The sequence below is a fragment of the Lampetra planeri genome, chromosome 33, assembly GCF_965212315.1.
Source record: "Lampetra planeri chromosome 33, kcLamPlan1.2.h2, whole genome shotgun sequence".
Classification (NCBI taxonomy): Eukaryota; Metazoa; Chordata; class Hyperoartia; order Petromyzontiformes; family Petromyzontidae; genus Lampetra; species Lampetra planeri.
In genome coordinates this window covers 1,595,370-1,615,730 of record NC_136139.1, presented here as the reverse complement: position 1 = coordinate 1,615,730, position 20,361 = coordinate 1,595,370, and the positions used below count along the sequence as shown (strand labels likewise).

Below are 20,361 nucleotides of genomic sequence, written 5' to 3'. Positions count from 1 at the left end.
TTTACCCCCATTGCATCAATTGTTCATTTAAGGCTGAGTTGACCTAAAGGAGGCCCAGAACATGTGCATGATTAGGAATAAATCCTGGGTTGCTGGGAGTGTTCGCGTGGTACACTAACCACCATATGACCACTTTCCGCACCAATTTTACACATTCCTAATTACACACGTGACAACACTTTGTGTTTATATATACTGTATTGAATACTGTTAAACATAACTGCGTGTATAATTGTGCTATTAGCTGCATGCGTGTAGGTTACTGTAGAGTTCAATAAGGCTTAAGGTACCCGAGATAGGTTTAACAACTTTGTTAAAAATCACAGGCACTGGCGAAGGTTAACGGTCGGCCCTGATGAGCTTCTGGCAAGCCCGCTCTCTACGAAGGCATTCGTCTGGCTACACGGACAAGGTCGGAGCAGACGCGGATACCTGATGCACGGATGGAAAATGAAAAAGTCTCCAGTCGTGTGCCATGACTGTGGTCATCCAGAACAGACCGTACAACGTACAACGACGCAATGCCCGATCCAAAAATGCAGAGGAGACATCACGGCGATACACTCCGCTACCGCTCACGACGCGGTTATCTGGCTTGACCACCTGAATGTGACATTGTAGTTGCTCTGCGTCTACAACAGCCGCTCCAAAGACGACGACGACGAAGCCGGACAAGGTTATAGAATTGATTCGGGGCTGAGTGTATCCCTGGGTCGGACACGGCTCGCCCTGGGAGCGTGATCACGTGCTCGCTGCTCGGGGTCTAAAATCACCACGGGTCGCATATTCAAGGTGAACTCCATCCCCGCGACGGGGCTGTGCATCACCGCGCGCTTCCGTGGCGGCCGTCCCTGCGGTTCCCAAGCCCCCGCTGCCCCTTGCTGCTGGTTGGTGGCGCAGTTCCTCCGCAACATGAAATCCGAGCTTGCCGCAAAGGTGTGGCAGTCATAAAAAAAAGTGAAAATCTCCCGCAATATTGCATCGAGACGATCATGTAAAGTAGCGCGTGTTGGCGTGTTTTTAAGACGTTACAAAAACGCGTGGCTTTTGTTTGTTATTTGCACCTCCGATTAGCATTTTTGGCTAAATAAGTTCGAAATACATTTCAGGCTTGTTACAATAATAAAAATTACAAAATTCCAAAACATGTTTTACAATATATGTCGTTTGTAAATTAATGCTGTAAAATTGCATTATGTACATTGCAGTAACTACAATTGCACATGCAATATTACAGCATTGTATTATGCACAGTATCACATTGTTTTACGTGCCATATTCAACTGTATTACGCACAATGCAATATTGGATTGCCCATGATACAAAATGACATCGTTGTACATGTATAGTATTATTACCTTCCAATTAGCACGGTTGGCTACGTACGGTGCGAAAGAAGTTCAACATACAAATATCATTCTTGCTCTGCATGAAAATAGGATTAAAAATAAAATATCAAGCGTTCTTTCCAAATTATGCTGGACTGGCTGTAATTTAACCGCCTACAAAAACACAACTGTGTTGGGGTAGAATTTGTTTCATTTCATCACCCTCGCTATAATGAAAGTGAGCACAACAACCCCCATGGCTCGAATAGGTCACGGGGTCCGAATGTCCGACAGTAGATGTTCACATTCTGCGAGGCCAAATAGATAGATGGGGTGGGCACGCTGCACGTTGTTTTGTTAAGAATGGCTGAGTGGCAGGAGCCAGATGGCACTGAAGTGTGTGTGGTGGATTCTTGAACGGGAATGTGTGTGCATGTTTGTGTTTGTGTGTGTCCCTGGAAACGTGCGTGCCAGTATTCACACACGTGTGTGCGTGTCTGCACGTGTTGTCGTACGGTCGTGTGCTTTTCTGTGTGTGTGCGTCATGTGGGGAGCAGTAGTGTAGCGGTTAGTGCGCTGCGAACCTGGCGACCCGGGTTCTATTCCCGCTCACGGCCAACACCGGTGACGATTATCTGAACCGATTCTGGGCCTCCCCTAGGTCGACTCAGCCTCAAATTAGTACCTGGTGCGGTGTGTAACCATCGTCACTAGGGAGACAAAGGCGGCCGGGCGTGGTGTTGGCCACCCACCCCCTCGTGTGCCGTGCCGGTCTTCATAGGTGCTCGCTAAAGGCACTTGCCCCAACAGTCTGTTAAGCCTATACGGGGGATCTTTGTCTTTGTTTGTACACATCCATAGGACGATGGAGCGTGTGAGCTGATGCGTACACATGCGTCAAATTGTTTAAACGCGTGTACGAACAAGCGGCCGTGTGCGAGTGCGCCTGCATGAACACACTAATTTGTGTAATAGTCTACGATTGACTTCATATGCCTTGGCGCATACTTTTGTCTTGAGCCACGTTGGTGAATGTCTCAGGGTGGTGGTTATTAAACCAGTGGGCTCCGGCAGCTCCCAGTAGTTTTACTTTTCTCTGCAGTATGTAACACGATACATGTTGGCATTGAGATCACCCTACAGTTATTTGGCTTTCCTCCTTTCCCTAAGCCTCCAGAAGAAACCACATTATTAAAACCACAACTTGTTAATGCACACATTAATCTACGAGAAGAAATTGAGTTGATCTTGTATATATATAAACAATTGTTACAGTTTCAGCTTCACATTTAAATAACGCAGAGCTGAACAGCTCACTCATCTAGAGTCTTCCCAATTTGCAACAATGTCTCGCACACAATGTCCCACTCTAGCAAGTGATGTTGCAGGACCCTCTATCGTCCACAGAGAATCAGACGGCGCATCTTTTTTTTTTCACGGTTAATCCACCCAGCGCAGTAATAACCAGGGCGGCCGCTGGAGTTCGAACCGCGAGGCCCTGCAACGAGCAGAGGATGGAGCCGCCGCCACCGGGGCCGTATCAAAGCGCTCCTCTCTTCGGCTTTACAACGCTCAGCCTCACAATCACGGAGTCACGGCCGAGGAGTTCGCTCAACCCCCACCGTCGTCGTCGTCGTCATCCCTCTGGGGATTGACGAGTACCAATCTGTGGAAAGTCAAACAGCGGTGGCTCTCCTCTGGGGTGAACTTTGTTTTCCGCCGTAACAATGTGAAATTTTCACGAGCGGCTCACGCCCGAAAACGTCCCCGCGTGCGTCACAGCAGGAAGAGATCGACTCTTTTGGGCTCATTTCACGTTGGTGGAAGGCAGTCGATGCCTGGCAAAGCTCTCCGTCTGTTTCCATTCCCGCCGCCAAGACAGTGCGCTTCCACTTTAACGACCTCTCCGCAACGTGCGCGCGTCCACAGCGTATAACTATTATGCCGCAGTGACGGCCTTACCGCATGACAGTAAACTCGTTTACTGTGTATATATATTCAATTGTAAACAATCGGGGTTTTTCTGATTGGCCCACTGCCGATTGGATTACCGCGATTATGGGTTGTGGTTAGATGCAAGGTTTGATTCTTGTTTTTAAAATTGGGGCGAATGCGGCCACTCGCCACTGGGGGTCACAAGAATCGATTACGCACAACATCTACAAAAACTCACATTGATTCTCGCACACGATTCGATGCACGGATTGCAAGCTTAATAATAGAGATAAATGAATGCTTCCTTGCACCCCTGGAGAACGTCGTCAATACCGGGACATTGCAATCTAAAACCCATGCAATATGGTTGGCTGAAATAAGTAACACTTCATGGCCCACTCAAAACAATACTGCAGTAAAGGGTGGTCATTCACACATTACCAGTTGTGAGAGTTCAAGGGGATGACTGATCTCTGTACGAGGCGACTGAAATGATGTCAGTAAGTGTCATCCTCTGCCAGTAGGTGACAGCAGTGGTAGGGGATGCTGTTGGGGGTCTCATGAATCCGATCGGCTCCTTGCCAGCGAGCGGAGGGAGACGTGGCCTGCCTTGAACGTCACCGGGATGGGCTATACCAAATAAATGAACTGAACTGAAATGAACTGAACTTTGACATTTCACAACCATAGGGAGCGGAAATAGTGTGGGAACATTCCCTACGTTGGAGGGAGCCCTATACAGAACTGTACCTGTCCTGGACATTCACAAACGCTGCCTGTGTTAGTGTGTGACCGAGGGAAAAGCCCCAAATGCATGATTCTAAGGGTAATGATAGAAAAAATATACACCAGGATGACTCAAATAATTATCCGTGCTTCAATCATTCGTAAATTCCTGCCATTCGAGGGGTATTGGCTGTTCGTGACTCCTCCCATTGTCCGTGGACCGTTTATACGATATTTGTTTTGCATCAGCACAGACTTGCTGTGCTGACGTTAATGTGTACAGTGGTAGAATGTAATTTAGAAATGTTATTAGCTCTCAAAAATGCCAAAAATACATTTACATAGGCCTATCGGCATATTGGTAACATGTGGGTCTTAGAAAAACTCAATGTTATAATCCGTGAATTTATCATGGATCAATTTAGCGGCTGGTCAAGTGCCACGCTTCCCCAAGTAATCCGCACCATTTTTGCAGATTAATGGCATCGTGCGGCTCTATCCTCTTGTCCTTCTCCCGCACCTCCAATTCGCACGTTTGGCTACGTGTGGTGCGAAAGAAGTTCGGCATACTTACACACATACGAGTCTGTGCGACGTTTTATTGGCGCTAGCCTCCGTGGTGCGCCGTGAATTTACAGGATCTATGATACGGTATCCCCACATCACTGCGGATTATTGGAGTCCTGCTGTATATACATAGATCTGAACATTGCCAATGTGCTACAGTACGGACATAAATTTCAGATTTAAAAAAACACTCGAAGAACAGGAAGTCAGTCAAGGCCACATCCCAGTCATGATTCTTCTGTGGCACAGTGTAATACTGCATGCATTGCTCCAGCATTGTCAGCTTCGTCCACATGACAGTGTGGCTGCCGTGGTGTAATTGGTAGCTCACTGGACCTACAATCTCGAGATCGCCAAGTCTATCTCCCGGCACGGCAATTGAAACCAAGGGGCTGGTTTATTATACCCCACCGCCTCTCCACCAACCAGTATTATTGGGGTGTACACCGCAAAAAGTTCATCTCCAGGTTGCGTGTGGTGGGATAAAGTTAAGGTACTCCCCCCATCTCGTGGATGCCTTTCCACCAGCACTGGGTTGAGCAAGCAATTGCCGCCACCACACATTGGGAACTGTTGAAGTAGACGAATACAGAGTCTCTTATTACGTGTAAAAAATTGCAGGGGTGTGCACATCACCCAGGGAACTGAGGAACTCCCTTTGATGGCTTCATATAATGACAGCCCTACCAAATTGACCGTTGCTCAATTAAACAGCGGTGCCCGGGACATGAAATCGTTTGATTGTGCGTTAGACTCTTAAATCAAAGGCTTGAGACGAAAGAGACACATTGTGCTCGAGTGAAAGTTTTGAGGGGAAGCCTGGGCAAAGAACCATCACCGCTGGCCAAGAGTTGCCTTGGAGAGTGTTTGATTTGTTGTGCGTCCTTTGGAGTCTGGAAATTTCTCAGCACATTAAACCTGAGAGAGCCTGGGTCTAGGCCAGGCCACGTCCACTCTCTTTGACCGCGTTTTTTGTTTAACCCTCAACTTTTAACCAAAAATAACAGATTATACTTACCACACAAGTGGATAATTGAAAGACACATTGACCAATGCACATGCATTAAATACATGCATTATATTCAGTACTTACTTCAAAATACTTATTCGCTTAACACAGTGAATTTGCAGCCCAGGACGCACAATTATTGCAGATGTGCATGACCCAAGCAGAAAATGCCACCCTTTTATAACATTATTGTTCTACCTAAATATGTTCAGTCTACATCAGTGGTTCTCAACTCAATTGCACTGACCAGGGTGGCCAAGTACCGTCAAACAACCCCGACTGACATGGCCATGGGCAGGCCCTTCCTTCAGGAGTAGATTCGCCATGTGCTGAAAGTGATTTAGGTTTTACATTTTACAAAACTGTTCTGCAAATCGTCCCACATCCCACCCTCAAACCCAAACAACCACTAACAAATGCTGGTCAGGCGAGAAGCAAGATTTACTCATTTTCAACTGCTAATATTTGACGCTGACAAATAACACACCGACAAATGTTTGTACTTATGTTGTCCTTCTTTCGCACCGTACGTACCCAACCGTGCTAATCGGTAACAACTGAAAAGTGCGCAAGTAAGCATTGAGATGTGAGTGCTTGGAATTAGACTGAGACAGAACACGTGGATCAGCGAGCCAACACCGATCAAGCAGCGTATGGACAATGACGATGAGTGAACGGGGCTTGGGGAGAGCAATTCGCACTGTGGGATGACGGCGGACGGACGAGGCCTGCGACACATTCAAGGTGCTAGTGGTGCTGCTGCTGCTGGTGCTGGTGCTGCCACCATCCACCACAGCAGCACCGACGCGGAATGAACGGTGGACAGGCACCGGGAAGGCCTTCATCCAGAAGTGGATAGACAATGGCAGATGACGATGATGATTTAAATAGATTTGTACGGATCTTAAAGGCTGGTAGGGCAACATCTCTTCAATGTCCCCAATAAAACCGAATGTTCCTACGCCGCATGGCGGCACATGAAGGTTTTTGCTGGCTGTGCTTTGCGGGTTACGCGCCCCCTTGCTCTTCTGATTGGTGATTGTGATCGCTTTGGAACCTGTTGTCCAATTAATTAATCCTTTTTTTTTTAAATAATATCTCCATGTGCTTTTTATTTTTTTAGAAACCTTACTCTCGTGTTTGCTTCTCATGGCATTTGAGGCCAGTTGATTTGCAATTATGCCAAAACATTTTATCAAAGGGCACATTGGCTACGTACGGTGCCGAAAGAAGTTGAACATATGCATGTATGTGTATCTTTCCATGCTTATATGCTATGTATTAGCAGGTGTGCACATTCAACCCTTTTAAATCAATAACATGAGCACCACCACTTCGAGGGAAGTCAATAGTTGTGGTGCTATGGATGAGCGGTCTGGCCCCCATCATGCGAATGTGGAATGTTTTCCACTGGCTCATGCGAACCAAAGAATGAGCAATGCCAAATATCTGTGCGAGCAGGAGGACAATTACTTTGGCTTGACATGCACACGCTGCAAACACAGACGCGCAAGATGAAATGTAGTGAAATTTTCACCAGAAAACAAATGTAATTTAAACTTCAGAGGCGTTTATCAGATGTGAGCTAAAATATGTCTCAAATCTGATCATCGGAGTATCGCAGTAAACATGCCTGTAAATCAAGGAGCAGCTCCGCTAGATATGATTACAGCAGCAACATGTACACATCTGTAACCGTTGTAAAATGTGACAGGATCACTTTATCACTCGTGGCAGTCAAGTTCTGAAATGTTTTTTTTTTGTATAGCTGCAGGAACGATGTCCTTATTGACCTTTTCAAATACAGCACAAAACATCAACTTATCACTTTTGACACATTTTTAAATAGTTGGGACCCCCCCCCCCTCCGACTCCTAAAAAGCATAAATGAAAACATCGACATCAAAATAAAAGTGGGAAATCTCTGCGAGTCACGATGTCACTGTCTGAGCACGGGCCGACGACTCCCCGTGCTTCATCTCCTTGTGGAACTCTCCCGGCGTGGCGAGGCCGTGGCGGCCACGATACTTGGTGAGCAGCTCAGCGATACACGCAGCACAAGAGCAGCACAACGCGGATCGACCTCGGCTACCAGCGGCTGGAACCCCACTGCGATCGCACTCACTAAAGAAAAAATTATACTGTGGGAACTTAAAGGGTGACCAAAGGGGCGACTGCATGATGAAATCTTGGCAAATGTTTCATCTGCCCAAACATTCAAGGCCGCTGCACGAGCATTATATGAAAAATAGCCGATAAGTCATGTCAGTGACCATTAAAGGCCATGATATATTTGAGCCATTTGTGGGTAACTGTCAGCAGCAATCTTCAACGGCAAGGCATTGACGTTGAGCAACGGAGGCAACCTGACAGAAATAATACAGCATGATGGAGGTTCTGTCTAAAAAAACAGTTCTGGTCTGATCAGACCCTGGTCACCTCTCAGATGCAATCCCATGCGTGATTGCCATTCACAGCTGATACAATCCACATTATTTAAAGATCAATCGGTGGCTAAAACGCAATCCAGCTCAGCCGACTGGATTAGAATGACTGTACAATAACCACAATAACTACTGCAACATAATTGGTTTAAAAGATGTTTATCACGTGATAAACATTGGATAAGCAACACGAAGTTAGCTAAAAGCTGATCAGCGTCATGGTCATGCAGGAAGTGTGCCCATAAATATAGGAGCGGCTGGGCTAAATATGAGTAGAGAAGAAACCTAATATAGTCCTGTGAAATTTCGCAGTATCACTTTATCACTTATGACAGTCAGTTCCTGAAATTGAATAAAGTTACAGCTGCTATGTCCTTTTCTAACTTTTGAAATACAGTGCACATATTGCTCAGTGGGCTTTGCCTCGTTAAATAAAAATAGGTTTTAGTTTAGCATGTGTGAGAAACTCTCAGAAGCGACCTGGCTTTCACGAATGATAGCTCAATGAAGTGGCTTATGTGAACATTTATATCAGCAAGATACTCTAAACGCATTTCGATTCTAAATGTGGGAGGAAAAACCAGAGGGCCCGGAGAAAATCCACATGACCACGGGGGGAGAGAGAGAGAGAAAAAACACGCAAACTCCAAATATACAGCAGGCGTCAGGGTTGGGATTGAACCCACGACCTGTATACCAGGTGAGGTAGTTAACATCTCCTAGCCACCGTGATGATGAGAGACACACGCAAACTCCAAATATACAGCAGCAGGCGTCAGAGTTGGGATTGAACCCACGACCTGTATACCAGGTGAGGTCGTTAACGTCTTGCACCACGCAGCACTGCCACCTCCCTACCACCTGCCAACCACACGATTGGTCCACAAAACACAAGAGGCAAACGACTGCCAACCCCTCTTACAGTTTCAAACCATTATGCACTCGTGTATCACAACGGAGTGTAATATATTTGCTTAAATAATATGGACGGAAAGATTTAAACCTCTGCCAATGTGATGATGCATTATCATGAGTCGGCCTGCAATTTGATTAAAGATTTCATTGTTGACACTGCTGGGGGCGGGGGGGCAACAGACAAATCGACAAACATCCCGATTCTTACACGCGCTCTTTTCTGCACGCATCGTGAGCGTAATAATCAATGTGAATCGTTTAATCCAACCCTATGAAATAAAATAATAAAGAAATGTATATCGTATTACTCTTAACATAAGTAAAAATGGCAGCTGGGTTAGACATTTAAATTCCCTGCTCGTTATGTAAGGGTGAAAGTGAATTTGGTTCATCAGCTTATGGGATTTCTAGACCAGAACCGCCATTAGCGTTTGTTTTAAGAGACAAACTCTGGACCAGGTTCAACTCTCCTGAGTCTTATCGTCCAGCGGGTGCGTGGAGGAAAGTGCAGATTGAGAGGAGTTGCAAATGAGAGAGAGAGAGAGAGCTGTGGATACGAGAAATGTTGTTGCTACACTTTATTCCCCATTGTAAACAGCACGCAGTTTTGTTTTGAAGCACTTGGGAGATTCCACGGTGACCGACTTAGAAGAACAATGCAGGAATATTAGGACGCTTCAGTGCAAAGGGGGCTCACTAAGCATCGCACCAAACCTGCTGTGTAAGAACATTTGGACGCTGTTAAAGGCTAAATTAAGTTTACATTAAAAGGTCACGATTGCTGGGTTCTGCGTCCTGTGCGAAAATTCCGTTGCTACGGAATCGACTACGGGCGAAGCCTTTTCTTGGGAGAAAAAAAAAACGAAAATTGCAGTTAATGAAGAAAACCTAAATAAAACCTCGCATTCCTATCTCCATTGTCCACGCACCGTTGCCCAGACATTACGTCTCGAGGGATAACGATTCCCTTGGTAGAAAGGTACAAACAAGTCGTGAGACCTGTTTACTATAGTTACTATGAAACGCAATAATTGAAAGCCTTATTTTGGTGTCTTGCTTAGCTCTTTATTTTCAGAGCACGTTTGCATTTATATTCGTCGGCCGCCACCATAAACCCCCTCGAGATGCAGGGCCAATGTTTTCCCCGGCCTCAGTGCGCCACTGTTCACAGGCAGAGCATTCCACTGGGTTGCCTGGCATTCCGACACTATAAATACATCAGGCAGATGATTCCATGGGTGACTCCACTACTGAGTGATGGGAGGGGAGGTGGCGCAGGGTGAGGAGGAGGAGGTGGGGGGAGACATTTACAGCCCTGGCTGATGTCCAACAAAGCAGAGTTGTTGGTTGGTGGTGGTGGTAGGGGATTTGTTAAAGAGGCACAAAAGGGCGGAACAAATAATCGGGCACTGTTCGTAATCCATGGATGTGTTGTTTTTCTCTTCTGCTGCGCGTATAAAAGCACTTGCTGCGAGGCTGCTCCACAGGGGGTACTTTTGCATCATTACATCATGGTCGGTCACTCATCTCCACATGACAACAACAAAACACGGAGAAGGGAAAACGTCTTTACCAGCGCCGTGGTGATGCCACCGCTATGTATGCATGCAATGTTGCACTTCGGAATCAGAATATGTATTTAAACTGGAGAAATCCGATGAGGTATAAAGCTCTTTTTTGACAAGATGTCCAGCAGGGGCGGGTCAGAACGTCACAACACCGAACGCTACAAAGACACGATAAGGAGTGCGAGGTTCTTTCGCACCGTACGAATCCAGTCGTGCTAATCGCCCATGGTAAGAGAGCCGCCCGCGTGCCTTCATGAGCGTCTTGTTGCAAAAGACCAACGAGTCCGTGACGTACTCTGACGCACGTGTGCACACACAGCCACGTGCTCATCTCGGCAGTTGTGTCTCATTTACTTATTAAAAAAAACACACCTCAACTTGGATAACCCTTGCATGCCAAAATGTAAAACTATCATTGAAGTAGCACACGCTCCTATTTGGTAAATAGGGCACAAACCGAGGCCAACTAAACACAATCAACTGGAGCAAACAAAAAAAAGCACGCCACGTCAAGTACGAGTACACAAAAGCACCCCCTCCCCCCCCGATATCGTTCGCGTAGCGGCAGGGTTCTCCGAGCTCGCGTGCATCTCGCGGGAGTGTTTCACTCCGCCCGTGCATCTCGCGGGAGTGTTTCACTCCGCCCGTGCGTCTCGCGGGAGTGTTTCACTCCGCCCGTGCGTCTCGCGGGAGTGTTTCACTCCGCCCGTGCGTCTCGCGGGCGTGTTTCACTCCGCCCGTGCGTCTCGCGGGAGTGTTTCACTCCGCCCGTGCGTCTCGCGGGAGTGTTTCACTCCGCCCGTGCGTCTCGCGGGAGTGTTTCACTCCGCCCGTGCGTCTCGCGGGAGTGTTTCACTCCGCCCGTGCGTCTCGCGGGAGTGTTTCACTCCGCCCGTGCGTCTCGCGGGAGTGTTTCACTCCGCCCGTGCGTCTCGCGGGAGTGTTTCACTCCGCCCGTGCGTCTCGCGGGAGTGTTTCACTCCGCCCGTGCGTCTCGCGGGAGTGTTTCACTCCGCCCGTGCATCTCGCGGGAGTGTTTCACTCCGCCCGTGCATCTCGCGGGAGTGTTTCACTCCGCCCGTGCATCTCGCGGGAGTGTTTCACTCCGCCCGTGCATCTCGCGGGAGTGTTTCACTCCGCCCGTGCATCTCGCGGGAGTGTTTCACTCCGCCCGTGCATCTCGCGGGAGTGTTTCACTCCGCCCGTGAATCTCGCGGGAGTGTTTCACTCCGCCCGTGAATCTCGCGGGAGTGTTTCACTCCGCCCGTGCGTCTCGCGGGAGTGTTTCACTCCGCCCGTGCGTCTCGCGGGAGTGTTTCACTCCGCCCGTGCGTCTCGCGGGAGTGTTTCACTCCGCCCGTGCGTCTCGCGGGAGTGTTTCACTCCGCCCGTGCGTCTCGCGGGAGTGTTTCACTCCGCCCGTGCGTCTCGCGGGAGTGTTTCACTCCGCCCGTGCGTCTCGCGGGAGTGTTTCACTCCGCCCGTGCGTCTCGCGGGAGTGTTTCACTCCGCTCGTGCGTCTCGCGGGAGTGTTTCACTCCGCTCGTGCGTCTCGCGGGAGTGTTTCACTCCGCTCGTGAGTCTCGCGGGAGTGTTTCACTCCTCCCGTGCATCTCGCGGGAGCGTTTCACTCCTCCCGTGCATCTCGCGGGAGCGTTTCACTCCTCCCGTGCATCTCGCGGGAGCGTTTCACTCCGCTCGTGCATCTCGCGGGAGCGTTTCACTCCGCTCGTGCATCTCGCGGGAGCGTTTCACTCCGCTCGTGCATCTCGCGGGAGCGTTTCACTCCGCTCGTGCATCTCGCGGGAGCGTTTCACTCCGCTCGTGCATCTCGCGGGAGCGTTTCACTCCGCTCGTGCATCTCGCGGGAGCGTTTCACTCCGCTCGTGCATCTCGCGGGAGCGTTTCACTCCGCTCGTGCATCTCGCGGGAGCGTTTCACTCCGCTCGTGCATCTCGCGGGAGCGTTTCACTCCGCTCGTGCATCTCGCGGGAGCGTTTCACTCCGCTCGTGCATCTCGCGGGAGCGTTTCACTCCGCTCGTGCATCTCGCGGGAGCGTTTCACTCCGCTCGTGCATCTCGCGGGAGCGTTTCACTCCGCTCGTGCATCTCGCGGGAGCGTTTCACTCCGCTCGTGCATCTCGCGGGAGCGTTTCACTCCGCTCGTGCATCTCGCGGGAGCGTTTCACTCCGCTCGTGCATCTCGCGGGAGCGTTTCACTCCGCTCGTGAATCTCGCGGGAGCGTTTCACTCCGCTCGTGAATCTCGCGGGAGTGTTTCACTCCGCTCTTCTGCAACTGAATATTTGGACCCCCGTCGGCCTGTGCGGATGCCTCTTGACCAGTGGTTCTTAACCTTTACACTGCAGCCTTGCAACCCCCCCCCCACCCCTTTGGTTCTCAATCGTACAATGTGTTTAGAACGTTGATAAATACATCGGTTTGGCGAAACAAAAGTAATCTACTTGGTTTTTTCGGTATAGTCACGTAGAAGGGAAATAATAAAATAATAAAAATAAAACATAATAAAATACAATTCTCACGACGTGACCAGTGCTTAATTTGTGCTTTCGATTATTTATCTTACAACAAAAAACTTCCCATGTCTCGCACCCTCCAAAAAGGGTATCTCGCAGCCCCAAGGATTAAGGTCCACTGCTCTTGACCATAAGACGCGACTCACTCTGGCAAATGAGACCATCCTAATCTCTTGAAATTCGCACCTGGTTAAATAAAGTGACACAAGGAGGTAATTATCGAGTCGTTTTAGTTTTTAAACAGGGCCATTACAGTCTTTTGGTTCTTTCGATAAAGTCACGTAGAGAGAAATTTAATTAAATAATAATAGAATACGACGTTTCGATTGCAGCACAAGCAACCATCATCAGGTACGAATGAATGAGAAAACAAACATAGTAAACTAGTAAACGTTTAGGCCCATTAACACCCTGATGGCGAGATTCTGGCCAAACCAGTTCAGTATTAGCCGTGCCCAAACAGAGGCACCTGGGATGATCCATTCATCTGGAATGATCATTGGTCAAAGGATGAAACGTTCCATGATTCAGATGATTAAACAAATCCACTCATGGACTGGATGTCACCCACACTTTGCCAAGGCTGCGCTTATTTGAGTGCTCATTAAGGACACAATGTCAAACCCCCACATATAAATTGATATGAACATTTATTTGGAAAAAACCCAATTTAATGTTCTTACTTTAGACAACCGACTCTCTATAATGATAAAATTACCGTATAGCTAGACACGTTCCCATTACACCTTTAATAAAAAAAAAACTAATATTTCTGCCTTGTTCAATCTCACACGTTTTGTTTGAATTAATGGTCTCCGAGATGTCGGTGGACATCTGCTACGTGAAGTGACACGATGCAGCAGCAATGCTCAAATCTCCACGTCACATTCCCAACCGGTAACGCTGGTGTGTGCTGCATTGACCCATATCACGATCTCATTCAACACTCGGTGAACCCGATCAATTAGAAGGGAATTCAAGGCCCATAACGATGAAGGCACGGTGGTATTTTTGTTTGTGAACTGGGGTGTTTTCACAGAGTTTACAACACTTTGCAATGGTCAACAGGCACACGTAGTCATACAAACACACTGCATACATATACACGAACAAATATCGCCTTCATTGCCTGGCGCTGCTATAATTGCAGGGCAGGGATGGGGCAGCTACTAAACAGATTTTTGTTAATTTTTTTGCTTCCCCGAGTTCTCCAATGAACGCATTTGGGCCATGGATAAGTCGAGAAGAGGCGGATCGCGGAGTAAACAAGAAAGCTGCCACTGCGCAGGAAGACGCGGCACAACCAACCACACAGTAGGCGAGCTAAAGTCACCTACGACATGCAGCGTCGTGGCCAAACGCGTGCGCGCACACGCACACATGAGAGCGCATCTCATGCAGCCACTTCACAATTAATATTTTCCGTGTTGTTTTGCCACGGAGGACGTTGTCAATGAGAATGTTTTTTTGCATCGCCCTTAATTGGGATTGCAGGCTGCTTTGTATTCAGCTGGAACGTAACGTAAGCCAACATTCTTGCTTCAGATGTGTTTCGGCAAAATTACGGGAGCAACGGTAGTAATGTGTTTACAGAATTACGGCTCTTAAATAAAGGGGTTACATTTGTTTAGGGACTTAATATCAAAGAATAAAAACGTCCCCTAAGTCCTTGCTTACCAGTTAGCCTATTAGGCCGATGTAACTATGTTTTTTAAAAAGGGAAGTCATTCAATACACGGCTAAATGACAACGCATCCACGCAATTGTTTGGTGACGCCACTGCTCTAGAGAGGCCCTCTGCAGAGTTATTTGGCCTACTCTTCCACGAAGAAGTGAGAGTACCCACACTTTGCCCCACCACACGCATCCCACCGACCTATCGACTAACTTCACAGTAGAAAAAAAACGTTGATACAGAGAGCAGAATAACTCCCAGATAAAATACAGAGGCACCACAAAAAACCCCATTGCATTTTTAAGTATTGCATCCTTTGTAACCACGGAACTCTTTCAATAAATAAAAACATGCCGAGCATAATGACAAACTTTGTTTACAATCAGAGAGGGAGTAACCCCCCCCCCCCCCATTCGCCTTAGACGGCGTTGTTAGCTAGAAGAAGGGGGTAACAGTTGGTTAAAGGCACAGCCACCAAGCACCCCCTTCTAAAGTTAAAACGCCGTCCATTGAAACGCAGGAAAAGTGTACGTGGTGGATGGGGGATGGGTATCCGTGGGTTGAAAGGGAAGCAGTGGAGTGAAGAGGGGGGGGATAGGAGGGGGTCCGGTGGGGGGGTTGGGAGCTTTGTTCCAAGGGGAGTGGTTCAAGTGGTTGAGCAGAGGAAGAAGGCCAAGTCAGAAACGAGGAGTAACCTATACTCCCAAGGAGATGGGCGTGTGTGTGGAAAATGTTCCATGTGTGTGTGCATGAACGTAACGTGTGCATGCGTGTGGATGAAGGGTGAATCCTTGCAAAAAAACTGTACAAGCGTATACCCACATTTGTTTGTCTGCAAGTACGTCTGCGTGTTTACGTGTGTGTGTGTGTGTGTGCTTGGCCTCTCCTAAGTCTACTCAGCCTCAAATGAGTAGCTGGTATGGTGTGTTAAAACATCGCCACTGAGGAGACAAAGGCGGCCGGTCGTGGTGCTCGCCACCCCACCCCCTCTCGTATGCCGTGCCGGCTTTAATAGGTGCTCGCTAACAGCACTTGCCCCAACAGTCCGTTAAGGCTACACACACGGGGGATCTTTGTCTTTGCAGCACATGCTCCAGCAGGCATGGATGTGTTACGTATGCACAAATGCATGCTGAAATAACGTGGAAAACCCATACACAGAGTAGTAATTATCATTTAGAGTTCACAAATATTCTGATAGCCTATTGCTCGTTATTTTCTTACTGCATTCGTAAATGTGCTTGCGAGGAAGGGAACAGGACCGTCTGGCATGTCGGTCTCCCACAACTCCCTTTGAAGGCTCCCCCCTGCTGCGGTTTAAAGAACGCTCCGTGGTGAACCGCCGTCTTAGAGCCCCAACGGAGGAGGCGTTTACCATTACAGCCAGTCCTCGATTACAAACACCCCGTACTTACGAACACCCCGTACTTACGAACCAGCTTCCATGATATATAAAAAAAAATTGACTTAAAACGTGTTACATGCAAATGTGCAATATTTCTTCTTAATTATGATAATGTAGTCACTACACCACTGATAATGTAGTCACTACACCACTGATAATGTAGTCACTACACCACTGATAATGTAGTCACTACGCCACTGATAATGTAGTTACTACGCCACTGATAATGTAGTTACTACACCACTGATAATGTAGTTACTACGCCACTGATAATGTAGTTACTACGCCACTGATAATGTAGTCACTACGCCACTGATAATGTAGTCACTACGCCACTGATAATGTAGTTACTACGCCACTGATAATGTAGTTACTACGCCACTGATGTAGTCACTACACCACTGATGATGTAGTTACTACGCCACTGATGTAGTCACTACACCACTGATGATGTAGTTACTACGCCACTGATGTAGTCACTACGCCACTGATAATGTAGTCACTACGCCACTGATAATGTAGTTACTACGCCACTGATGTAGTCACTACACCACTAATGATGTAGTCACTACACTACTGATGATGTCGTTACTAGACCACCGAGTACAACTTGCAGAGGCAGCAGCGTGCCACTCGTCATCGTGTGTACGTGCGTAGAACTCCTTTCGCACCGTACGTAGCCAACCGTGCTATAAAAATCGGAGGTACGGGGGGGGGGACAACAAACTAAAACGGCGTAACAGCTGCCACAAATATTTGTTTATAATTCCACACGCACTCATTCCCCTTTCCAACCGGTGTAAACACATCGACGGTTCAGCGCCCGTGCCTGTGTTTGTCGTCGCCTTCCCGAAGAGGAACACCGACAGTCATGCTTGTCAGAGGGGACTCCAACATCTTCTTGGTTCTTTCGGTAAAGTCACGTAGAAAAGAACCAATAAGATGAATCCCTGCAGTCACGAAAGCTTTCAATCGGGACTCCAACACTCACAAAAAATTTAGGAAACATTGGTACAAAAAATAAAAACCACATCTCGCTGGGATATCACTTCGGTACTTAACTTTCCATTGGCAATTCATGACCTGTAATCTACATTTTAATGCCACAACGACTAAGGGGCTACACAGGAAAGCACCGTCATCTGCGATGGGATGGCAAAACGACACGAACTCTCTCTCTCTCCTGAAGCTCTCTCGTCGTGGCTAGCAGACCTCGACATTGGCACTTAGCTGTTCAACCTGTTGCCGTACGCAAGAACAGAATGCTAAAAACATTTACTTTTGTGCCAGCACAACGTATGCGGCGCAAGATGCTTCTGCAAGCAATGGAATAAATAAGTGTAGAAATTGTCCAATGAAGAGTGCGAGATTTATTTTCGGAAACTTTATTAAATGGTAAGGAAATGTGATATTCATGACAGATTAATGTCTATAAAGTATTTTCTTTAAAATATCCACAATATATTTGTGTATATATTACATGTTCTTTGGCATCTATACCAAATTTTGTATGGTAAACGGTGGGCCTAATTATTGGAGTATGCTGGATAATGCGATTTTGTAAAAAAACAATGGCACACTAATGATCGTAAAGAGAAAGAAAGCTGTATTGCTAAAGTCACGTAGAAGGGAAGTAATAAAATAATAAAAATAAAACATAATAAAATGTCACTAAAACCAACAATATCATTTCTGATTCAACCGCTTTATTTGATCAGACCAAACAGTTCTCGTTGAAACCTTCTGCAGCCAGGCCACCAAGATTATACGGCTTACCAAAGATACATAAAGAAGATACACCTCTTCGTCCCATTGTCTCTACTATCAACTCCCCCACCTATAAATTGGCTCGTTTTTTGTCTGAAATCCTACGGCCTTTCACTGGAAAAACCACCTCTGCGGTACTAAACTCTACTGACCTGGTATCGACAATCAAGGGGATTGCCCTGTCCCCAGACGACCTGCTTGTCAGTTTTGATGTGGTTTCCTTATTCACCAAGGTTCCTGTACCTGACACCATCGCAATCATTGAAGACTTGGTTCATCAGGGACTGAATGCTGGGGTACCCCCCCTGGTGAGACACTGCTTAACCAATACATACTTCACTTGGAATAAAACTTTCTACAAGCAAATTGAAGGCACCCCAATGGGCTCCCCCCTATCTCCGGTTGTAGCTAACATCTTCATGGAGAAATTTGAGACGGACGCCATCCAGACTGCCACTCTACGCCCGACCTTATGGAAGAGGTACGTAGACGACACTTTTGTCATCTGGCCACATGGCCGGCCTGCTCTAGACCAATTTCTTGACCACATCAATTCCATACACCCAGCCATCAGATTCACCATGGAAGTCGAAAAAGATGGCAAGCTACCCTTTTTGGATGTCCTAATCAAAAGGAGACCTGATGGTTCAATGAGCCACTCTGTCTACAGGAAATCCACCCATACGGACGCTTATCTAAAACCGGATTCCCACCACCATCCATCCCAGAAGAATTCCCTCATCAAGACTCTATATCATAGAGCCCAATGCATATCCGACCATGAACACATTTCCAGTGAACTCAAACACATACGCCAAGCTCTTAAGGCTAATGGTTACTCCGACTACACAATCCGCAAAGCCATCTCTCCAACCATCAAGAAGGATCCTGTTGAGGAGCCTTTCAAGACCATCACCTTACCTTACATTGCTGGGGTCACAAAAAAGATCTCCAAAATCCTGATTAAACACAAGATCCAGGTCCGATTCAACACAGTACATAAAATCCGTGATCTGGTACCGTCTGTAAAAGATGTGGTTCCAGACATACAGCACCCTGGTGTCTACAAACTAAGTTGCCTCTGTGGTAGCAGTTACATTGGACAAACCAAACGACATGTCTCGGACCGCATCCGTGAACATAAAGCTGACCTGAAACACGGTAGGACAAACACCTCAGCCGTGGCAGATCACTGTTACAACTCAGTGGGCTCACATGACATTGACTTCTCCAAGACAGAGGTTCTCTGCAAGCCACCTGGCTATCATGAGAGATTCGTTCATGAGGCGATCCACATATACAAACACAGAGACAATTTTAATCGAGAAGATGGATTCTGGCTTAGCAATCATTGGAAGGACGTAATAAACCATTTTGATACACATTAGGGTAGGTAGAATAATACATAGTGTTATGTTGAAATGTGGTTTATTGCAATACAGTATATAATTTAATGTTGGGTTTATCTATGGCAGTATATAGCACGGTATATGCTCGGTTGATGTAAGAGAATAAAGTTTAGATGGAAGCATATTATATAACTTTTACGACGTAGTATTGTAATGTATTACTTGCCGTTAGTAACTCAGCTTATTGTAGAGTATAGTAAGTATACTGATGGTGCTATGCAGTTTATATTTTAGTCTTTGTATGTAGTTTATACCTTAGTTTTCTACGGTGTTGTTTAGTTACTGCAGCTACATATCATTGGCATTCCTTTCCTTTGTTAATGCTAATCCCGGCACCCCCCCTTGGTGCTCTTGATCCTGCATAGTGCGTGGGCATGGTATGACTTTGAAGCCCCCCCGCCCCCTGCGCATTTCCCATGTATATGCTAAACTCATCTTGATATGCACATTCTTTTTGTTAAGGCGCTCTTCTACCACCCCCAACCCAGCTTATATGTAAGTTCCTAGCTTGAAGTGTCTCATTCTTCACCTGAGGACGGCTGCTTGCGTTGTGGCCGAAACGTCGTGAGAATTGTTTCATTTTATTATGTTTTATTTGTATTATTTTATTACTTCCCTTCTACGTGACTTTACCGAAAAAACCAAGAAGATGAATCCCTGCAGTCACGAAAGCTTTAAATCGAAATTTAACTGTATTGCTAAATACTCCAGTTCTAAATATATTATCAAACTATCAAAAACAACTCACTTAATATCTGCGTGCTTAATCACTTTAGCTCATTTGTTCTTCAAATTGCACAAACAACGAACGCACATCCAGAGCTCCATTGTTTTTTGTTTACAATATTGAATGCGACCTCATCTCATCGTGGATGCCACGAAGCCACGCGCATCTACCATATTACAATGCCCCTTTGTCGATGTCTATGCGCGTGGGTGTTCGTGCTTATGTCGACCACATCAGAATGTGGGCACGTCTCATTCCCTGGCAGTTAGCGAGCAGCGGTCTAATTTGGCGCACGTGCGTTCCGTGCCAGCAGCAGTCCAATGTCTGCGGCCGCGCTATCACTTACGTGC

General features: G+C 47.0%; 1 protein-coding gene and 1 long non-coding RNA gene across 5 annotated transcripts in view; one reads left to right on the top strand and one right to left on the bottom strand.

Moving 5' to 3' along the window:
• Positions 1 to 1,473, top strand: part of LOC144729587 (uncharacterized) — a 36,282-nt gene extending 34,809 nt beyond the window's left edge. Inside the window, exon 3 of the long non-coding RNA XR_013587729.1 lies at positions 327 to 1,473. This is a non-coding gene — a long non-coding RNA (uncharacterized LOC144729587). The remainder of the gene's footprint in view (positions 1 to 326) is intronic.
• Positions 1 to 20,361, bottom strand: part of AHNAK (AHNAK nucleoprotein) — a 70,621-nt gene that overhangs the window by 30,404 nt on the left and 19,856 nt on the right. The gene's annotated exons all lie outside the window — the stretch shown is intronic.